Source organism: Eulemur rufifrons, chromosome 15 (assembly GCF_041146395.1).
Source record: "Eulemur rufifrons isolate Redbay chromosome 15, OSU_ERuf_1, whole genome shotgun sequence".
NCBI lineage: Eukaryota > Metazoa > Chordata > Mammalia > Primates > Lemuridae > Eulemur > Eulemur rufifrons.
In genome coordinates this window covers 3793853-3803885 of record NC_090997.1, presented here as the reverse complement: position 1 = coordinate 3803885, position 10033 = coordinate 3793853, and positions in this window count along the sequence as shown.

Here is a 10033-nt window from a genome sequence, read left to right as displayed (position 1 = left end):
CTCAGCCTCCGGAGTAGCTGGGACTACAGGCATGCGCCACCATGCCTGGCTAATTTTTTCTATATATATTTTTAGTTGTCCAGCTAATTTCCTTCTATTTTTAGTAGAGACGAGGTCTCGCTCTTGCTCAGGCTGGTCTCAAACTCCTGAGCTCAAGCGATCCTCCTGCCTTGGCTTCCCAGAGATGAAATTGTTATTTTTAAAAAATCACTTTAATAGAACATTCAATTTTCAAGTACAACTTACTCAACCTTTCCTAAGTACCCACTCTGTGTTGTGTACTATGCTGGGCTTTGGGGCTACATTGATGAAGAAGAGGCAATCTTTTTCCTCCTAGAGCTTCCAGTTTGGGAATGATGGGGAGACAGACAATCAAATATAACCATATGGTGGGAGGACAGTTGATAACAGAGCATCTTTCCCTAGGAAGTGAGCAATTGGAGAATGATTTCCATAGGAAGCTCTTTGTCCTCTCAGCTGTGAACAGCAAGATGAGCAAGAACAAAGAGCAGAAGCAGTTTCCATCTTAGCAGCAGTGGAGACATGTGGATGCAGGCCAGGAACAGACGTCCCCAAAGGATGGGTCTAGCTCTGTGGTCTAAGGGGAGCCCCCAAGTTGTTCTCCCTTTCTCTCAGAGTTCCGTTTGATGACACCGCCAAAGCATAGAGAGAGCCCAGTGCCATGAGCAGGGAGACCTACTGACTTGCGTGGACAGTTAAGGGCAAGAATAGGCCTTGTGATTTATTCTGGCACAAAAGGCCTCTGGCTCTTCCAGAGTGTTCCAGCCCTGCAGTCACTCCCTGGTACTTGTTTACCGGCTCTGGAGAAAGGGATGCAGAAGAGTCTTCAAGGGCCCTCACACACTTCCTGGAAACATGGCAGAGGAGAAGCCCTGCTCTAGGCCACTTGCCCCAAATCCACAAGTGATAGGAATGAAGGGCTCTCTGGGCACCAAGATTTAGGTAGCCCATGGCAGAAGAACACAACCACCATTAGGCCTGAGGTTCACCATCGGCCTTTTGTCCCTCAAGGAAAGAAGTATTTGGGGTGAGAGAAAAGCCTCCATATTCTCTAGGCTGAATATGAAGCAGAGACCAAGATGTCATGATGCCCAGGAAATGTAGTGTGCTGGGGCACGGAGGAATACTTTTACATCTTGAACTATGTGAATATATTACATAATAAAATAAATAAAATCAAAAGAAAATGAGAAGGATGAAGTATGTTTCCCCTATCAAATTGGTACTCCCATATATTACTGCTGAGAGTATAAATTGATACTTCCTTCCTGAAAGTTCAGGAAACTTGAAAGTACCAACACCTTTTAAAGTAGCATTCTGTGTTAGTCAGGGTTCTCCAGAGAGAACCAATAGGATACATATATAGTCGTGCCTCACTTTCCAATGGGGATATATTCTGAGAAATTCATCGTTAAGTGATTTCATCATCGTGTGAACATCATAAATTGTGCTTACACAAACCTAGATGGTGTAGCCTGCTACACACCTTGGCTATGTGGTATAGTCTGTTGCTCCTAGGCTACAAACTTGTACAGCATGTTACTGTGCTGAATACTGTAGGCAATTATAATATTAGTACAATGGTAAGTATTTATTTATGTATCTAAACATAGAAAAGGTACAGTAAAAAAATGGTATTATAATCTTATGGGACTACCATCGTATACTAGCTCTGTCACTGACCAAAATGCCATTATGCAGCACGTGGCTGTATATTGTTATATAGATATATGAGAGAGGACTTATTAGAGGAATTGGCTCATGCAGTTGTGGAGGCTGAGAAGTCCCACAACAGGCTGTCTGCAAGCTGGAGCTCTTGAGATGCCATTAGCATGGTTCAGTCCAAATCCAAAAGCCTCAGAATCAGGAAAGCCAATGGTGTAATTCTCAGTCAGAGGCTGAAGGCCTGAGAACCCAGGTGGAGGGACTGGGAGGGCAGCTGGTGTAAGTCTTAGGGTCTCAAGGCCGAGAGCTTGGGGTCTTGATATCCAAGGGCAGGAGGAGAAGAGTGTGTCCCAACTCTAAGAGAGAGAGGAAAATCCTTTTCTCTGCCTTTTTGTTCAGTCTGGGCCCCTAGGCTGATTGGGTAGTGCCTGCCCACATTTTGGGGGGAATCTTCCCCACTCAGTCCACCAACTCACATGCCAATCTCCTCTGGAAACACTCTCACTGACACAGCCATAACTAATGCTTAACCAGTTCTGTAGGTATTCCTTAATCCAGTCAAGTTGACACCTAAAATTAACCATTACACATTCCAATTTAAGAATTTAGTCGAAGGAAATAATCAGAAATATGCACAAAATTTCTAAAAGTAAAGTACTGAAAACAACCAAAACCTTCAGTATATACATAAATACATATACTTGGCAGTTTATCTGCTGATGCTTCAACCATGAGGCAAAACTGACATGGCCCTGGCTTTGTCCTCAAGGAATTCATAGTCCAATGAAGAGACAAATATTAAATACACAGCCATACCATACAGTGTACAATTGTGTCTTACTTAGTTCATTTTATGTTGCTTTAACAGAATATCTGAGACTGGGTAATTTATAAAGAAAAGAGGTTTATGTAGCTCACAGTTCTGCAGGCTGGGAAGTTCAAGGTGGATGGCACTGGCATCTGCGTGGCTTCTGGTGAGGGCCTTATGCTGCTTCCACTCATGGTAGAAAGTGGAAGGGGAGCAGGCGTATGCAAAGAGATCACATGGTGAGAGAGGAACAGGAGAGAAGCCCAGGAAGCCAGACTCTTTCTCTAATAACAACCTGCTCTCACCGGAACTAATTCATTCCTGGGAGAGCAAGAACTCACTCACCCTCTCTGGAGAGTGTTAATCTATTCATGAGGGATCCACCCTCATGACCCAAATACCCCACCTAGACCCACCTCCTAGCACTGCCACATTGGGGATCAAATTTCAACATGAGTTTTGGGAGGGACAAATCACGTCTAAACCATATCAAATTGTAAAATGAGATGAGTTCTATGAAAGAAAGGCATTCAAAAAACATGTGGAATATGATGCATCTACTAAAAATAGTGATTTTGAAGGCCCTACAGTAATAGGTGTGGCATAATTATTAGAATTTTAAAGGATCGTAACTCCGCCTTGGTTCAAATAAGTTACAAGTCATGATGATATTTAATGGGAGCTGGAAATGTCAATACCCCACTGGCAGAACGGAACAGAACCTCCAAACAGAAAATAAACAAAGAGGTTGGTCCGAGTGCAGTGGTGTTTAACACTAATCACAACCAGTTACAGATTCCTCTGTTCTTTCTCCATTCCCACTGCTTCACTTGACCAGCCTTAAAAAATAAATAAATAAATAATACAAAATAAACAAAGAAACAATTGACTTAACTAGGACTCTAGATCAAATGGGCATAACAGACATTTACAGAACATTCTAACCCCCAAACTACTCAATATACATTCTTCTTATCAGCTCACAGAACATCTCCTAAGATCGATCACATCCTAGGCCACAAAACGTGTCTCAACAAATTTAAAAAAATAGAAATTATACCATATATCTTCTCAGACCACAGTGAAATAAAATTAGAAATCATTTCCGGCCGGGCGCAGTGGCTGAAGCCTGTAATCCTAGCACTCTGGGACTCCGAGGCGAGAGGATCGCTCGAGGTCAGGAGTTTGAGACCAGCCTGACCAAGAGTGAGACCCTGTCTCTACTAAAAAATAGAAAGAAATTATCTGGACAACTAAAAATATATAAAAAAAATTAGCCAGGCATGGTGGCGCATGCCTGTAGTCCCAGCAACTCGGGAGGCTGAGGCAGAAGGATTGCTTAAGACCAGGAGTTTGAGGTTGCTGTGAGCTAGGCTGATGCCACGGCACTCTAGCCTGGGCAACAGAGTGAGACTCTGTCTTAAAAAAAAAAAAAAAAGAAATCATTTCCAACAGAAACACTCAACTCTACGCAAAGTCATGGAAATTAGACAACCTACTGCTAAACGATTATTGGGTCAAGGAGGAAATTAAGATGGAAATCAAAAGATTCTTTGAACTAAATGACCAAGGGGAGTTACCAAAATCTGTGGGATTCTACGACAGCAGTCCTAAGAGGAAAATTCATAGCCTTACATGCCTATATCCAAAGACAGAAAGATCACAAACCAACAATCTAATGAATTGTCTCAAGGAATTGGAAAAGGAAGAGCAAATGAATCCCAGACCCAGCAGAAGAAAAGAAATAACTAAGGTCAAAGCAGAACTAAATGGAATCGATTCCAAAAGAATTATACAGAAGATTAATAAAACAAAAAGTTGGTTCTTTGAAAAGATAAATAAAATCAACATGCCTCTTGCTAGACTAGCCAGAGACAGAAAAGAAAGGACCCTAATAAGCTCAATTAGAAATGAAAAAGGAGATATTACAACTGATACCACAGAAATACAAAATATCATCTCTGTATACTATAAAAATCTCTATACACATAAACTTGAAAATGTTGAGGAAATGGACAAATTCCCAGAAACACACAACCTCCCTAGGCTCAATCAGGAAGAAATATAACTCCTGAACAGATCAGCATCATGTAACAAAATTGAAGCAGCAATATTTAATGGGAAACATTGCAAGACAAGAGCTTTGTTGACATGAGGTCTTTAAGGAAGACAGATGGTATAGCTATAGGTATGGGTACAGGTATAGGTATAAATATAGTCATGGTAGACTCCAGATTACAATGAATGAACATTTGGCCAAGGGCAAAAAAGTGTTTTAAGATTACTTTTATGGCTGAGCATGATGGCATGCAACAGTAATCTTAGCTACTCAGGAAGCTGAAGTGGGAGGATTGCTTGAGCCCCGGAGTTCGAGTCCAGCCTGGGCACAAAATAGCGAGACCCCATCTCTGTTTTAAAAAAAAAAAAAGTTACTTTTATGCATGTTCACTCTCTAGTAAAGGTAACGATCATTCCATTTTAAAAAGAGTGATAAAATTAGGTAGCCTCTGTGATAGGCTCCTTCTAACTCCAAAAATTTTAACCTGAAATCTAAGGTTTTGATTATTTGTTGGAGGAAACTGCATTGGCCAGAATGTTAGTTATAGCAAATTGTGTTTGTTCACTTCAAGTTGACCAGAGAGAGAGAGAGAGAGAGAGAGACTCTCTCTGTTGCCCAGGCTAGAGTATATTTATTTTTTCTCTTTGTTTTTGAGACAGGGTGTCACTCTCTTGTCTGGGCTAGAGTGCAGTGGTGTCATCATAGTTCACAGTAACCTCAAACTCCGGGGCACAAGCGATCATCCTGCCTCAGCCCCCAGAGTAGCTGGGACTACAGGAGCACACCACCATGCCTGACTAATTTTTCTATTTTTTGTAGAGACAGGGGTCTTGCTATGTTGCTCAGGCTGGTCTTCAACTCCTCACCTCAAGCAATCCTCCTGCCTCGGCCTCCCAAAGTGCTGAGCCACCATGCCCAGCCAAGTTGGCTACATCTGTTATGTGAAGTTACATTTATACACCATCTTATATTGATAAGCCACTGTTTATAACCTCACTGATCTTGTTATAATTAATCATATCTACATATTTTCTTGCCAAATTGGACTTCAAATCTAGAGTTTCCCTCCTTTTGGGCTGTATAAGTACAGGGTGGGGAACCTTTTCATGTTGGAAGGCTGAATTAATTTAGCTGTAATCAAATAAGGCCAAATTCAAGAAACTTCAATTAGATATATTTAAAAATGTACACTATTTTGTAAAATAGAAGTACTATGTACTTAATAATCTCAAAAAATAAAAACTATTTGTTAATTTTAAAGTTAACTAATTCTTTTTAAATTTTCAAAACAAAATTTTATTTATGGGCTGGGCATGGTGGCTCAAGCCTGTAATGCTAGCACTCTGGGAGGCCAAGGTGGGAGGCTCACTAGAGGTCAGGAGTTCAAGACCATCCTGAGCATGAGTGAGACGCCGTCTCTACTAAAAATAGAAAGAAATTAGCTGGACAACTAAAAATATATATAGAAAAAATTAGCCGGGCATGGTGGTGCATGCCTGTAGTCTCACTCAGCTACACAGGAGGCTGAGGCAGGAGGATTGCTTGAGCCTAGGAGTCTGAAGTTGCAGTGAGCTAGCCTGACACCAAGGCACTGTAGCCCAGGCAACAGAGCAAGACTCTGTCTCAAAAAAAAAAAAAAAATTATTTATGTGCAGAAACCCCAAACCTTTCAGTGTAACCCCTTTAGGACATTCTTTACTCTTCAGACAGTCCTGCATTCAGTAACCTTTTAATGACTTTCTTGTGTCTGCTTTTTGTTGGAAAGCATTTGAATATTTGGTTGCAGCACCGAGGTCCACAGTTTCAGATGTGACCTTAAGGGCATCTTGATTACAGTTAAATAGGAGATTGGCAGATTTGTAGATTTGCAGCAGTAAGAAGAAAAACAAGAAAGCATTTTTGGGGCATGTTGCCAAAGGCTTGGATATTCTGCATTTTTCCGTATTTCACTTGCATCTTTCTTAGCATCCAACAATGGCTTTTAAAGGTTATCTACTGAGGGTTCAATCAATTCCATCTATAGTTCTTTAGGGGCCTGGTGATATCAACTAGGTGAGGCTGAAATGTTAATTTGAATGTGATGTCATGATTTCTTTTTTTAAGACAGAGTCTTGCTCTGTCACCTGGGCTAGGGTGCCCTGGCATCAGCCTAGCTCATCAAATGTGACCTCAAACTCCTGAGCCCAAGTGATCTTCCTGCCTCAGCCTCTTGAATAGCTGGGACTACAGGCATGCACCACCACACCCAGCTAATTTTTCTATTTTTAGTAGAAATGGGGTCTCACTCTTGCTCAGGCTGGTCTCAAACTCCTGAGCTCAAGTGATCCTCCCACCTTGGCCTCCCAGAGCGCTAGGATTACAGGCGTAAGCCACTGTGCCTGGCTGTGCAATGCAACCTTTCATGCTTCTCCCTCTAATTTAAAATATTGGTGGTCCTTATGAGTGTTATAATGCCAAAGAACATTGAATTTCTTTAATGTTGATATTACAGTATCACAAAGCAAGCAAATCACCTTATCTGTAGCAGAAACAAGATGATATGCAATTCCCAATCTTCATTAAAAAGTCTGTTTTCTTCAGTGTTCTCTTGGTCTTCTTTGACGTGATGGGCTGTTAAGCAGACACAATTAAGACATACTGTTGAGCTGTGCAACTATCCATAAATTCCACTTCAAACAGAAACACAGTGCACCCATTGTCAAAGGCTGGTAACAGACTGGCATACTCAACCCCATAAAACAGCCGCATGCAGTAGTGGCGCCAGTCAGGCAGGGGAAGTTAGAACTAAAGCATGAGTTTAACAGCTGTCAATTTAGCCCTTAATGCTGACTAGTGTTCTAATTGTGCCTGTCAATCTGGGAGGATTATTTTGTTGAAACTTATTTTCTTCATTGGTATTTTATATGTGCTCATTTAAAAAACAAAATAAAAATATAAAAGATGAACAAAAATGTATTAATGAAAATAAAAGGATTTGTTCTGTAAAATTTGGATTCAGTCAAAAGGTGGAACTTAAGGACCTAGAAAGCCACATGTATCCTTAAGGCTACAGGTTCCCCACCCCTGTATAAGTAACATGAAATGGTATTCGTTGGTGTCTGTTTTTGTTAGTATAACAAAATACCTGAGGCTGGGTAATTTATAAACATCAGAAGTTTATTCCTGACAGATCTGGAGGCTGGGAAGTCCAAGATCAAGGTGCTGGCATGCACAGTGTGTGGCGAGGGGTCCGCTTCTCCTCCTAACATGGAAACTTATTGCTGCCTCCTCCAGAGGAGAGGAATGTTGTGTCCTTACTTGGCGCAAGAAGGAAGGGCAAAAAAGGACCACAGCTAGTTCCCGCCAGTCCTTTTGTAAGGCATTAATTCAGTCCTGAGGGTGAAGCCCTCATGACTTAATCATTTCACAAAAGGCCCTACCTCTTACTACCACCAAAATTGCGATTAAGTTTTTTTTTTTTTGCAATTAAGTTTCAACATATGAATTTTGGGGGACATTAAGATCCTAGGAATTTTATATAGCACATTTGCTTTTACAAATACATCATAGGCCAGGCACGGTGGCTCACATCTGTAATCCTAGCACTCTGGGAGGCCGAGGCAAAGCAGGAGAATTGCTTGAGGTCGGGAGTTCTAGACCAGTCTGAGCAAGAGTGAGACCCTGTCTCTACTAAAAATAGAAAAATTAGCCAAGTGTGGCATGCATCTACTAGTCCCAGTTACTCTAGAGGCTGAGGCAGGAGGATGGCTTGAGCCCAGGAGTTTGAGGTTGGTATGAGCTATGATGACGCCATTGGGCCCTCTAGCCCAGATGACAGAGGGAGACTCTGCCTCAAAAACAAAAAACAAAAAACAACCACCACCAACAACAAAAAAAAACCAAAAAAAAAAAAAGACAACACATCATGACATCTTTATTCTCCACAAAGGAAAGCATTTATAATGCAAAGGAAGGAAAAAGACCACCTATTGTCTGTACACCACATCCAAAATTATGTGTGGAGAAAAAAAGATGCATAAGAAAAAGAATGTGGAAAAATAATCAAAATGCAAAACTTTTCTCTATGTTTTCAAATGTCATTTAGTGTGGTTACAATACTAGGTATGAGAAGAGATATTTCTAAAAGGTTTCCTTGAGAGCAAGAAGTAAATCTCCCCTCCCAATTGAGATGCTTTTGAGGACACAAAGGTCAGGTGGGAGACACTGGAAAACTCCAGTGTCTTTTTGTCTTTGTATTTTTCTACCCAAAGACTAACAGAGATTTTTCAGTCCGGGTAGTAATTATTTCCCTAGTGACTTTCCAGCTCTCAGAAGGGTAAGAGAGCTCCTGACGTTAGCTCGAAACAAATGGCTGGAGTTTCTTTTGCCATCTCACCCTTTCTCTCCCTTCGCTCCCAAACTATCAAATGCTCCCAGACTGGCAAAAAGCACAGATCGAGACAGGAGAGGAAGCAAGTTGGGCTGAGAATGCTTGTGTGACATCATCAGGCCTGAGGTCACTTTCAGAGGCCAGGCACCACGTATGTGTCATCTCGTACTGTCAGGTCTCAGTCTGGTTCCCACCCCAGGAGCCACACCCGGGCTGCCTGGCTGAAGGCCAGGAATCCTAACCGCTAGGCCACATCAGGTCTGCGATCTGTCTTTGGTTTTTGGTGCGCTCCAAGCCGAAGAATGACAGGACACGCCATTAGCAAAGCAAGCCAGAAGCAGAGTTTATTGAGCAAAAAGCAAGACACGTTTGCCACAGAGCTCAAAAGGGCCCTATTGCTAGAGAAGGCTCTGACTGTTAACTACAGTTTTATTTTATATCTACTGGGTCGGACCCTCCCCGGCAGGCATGGCTCATTCATCACCTTGGTGGACAGCTGTTAGTTATAGAACCTGAGTCTCACTACATATGCACATTTTCCCTGAGCCTTTTTGAAAGCCCACTGCAGGGGGGCGGAGACCACAATGCAGATGTATGCTAACGACATGATGATTGGCCTAAGGTTACTTTTGGTCATCTGGTCACCTTCCAGACCCTACTGCACCTGCGCTGTTTGGCTTTCTAGGAATTTCTTCTGGGAATCCCTGGCACTTTTGTGGTTAGCAAGCTGAGTTCTGATTGGCAGTGCCCTCCTCCTCCCTTGGTGGCGGTTATCTGAAGCAGGGCACTTGTTCCAGTCCCCAGTCCCCAGGAAAGCTGAGGCCCCTTAGTATCTACCTAACAAAACCTCTATAGGAATGTCATTTCTATCCATGTGCCAGTATCATGAAATTCCACTACAACAAATGGAACTGAACGAAGTTCCTGGAGAGTCTCTCATAATGCAAAGTTACAGATCCAGACTCAGAAATAACTAATAATTTAAGTGGGCTAGATGTTGAGTTGAAAGAATGAAATGTGCTTTTCTATATTTTATTATCATTTCTCTGATGAGAAATGTAAGATGTTAAATAGAAAACAGAGTCTATACATACACTCCCCTTTTCCCAGA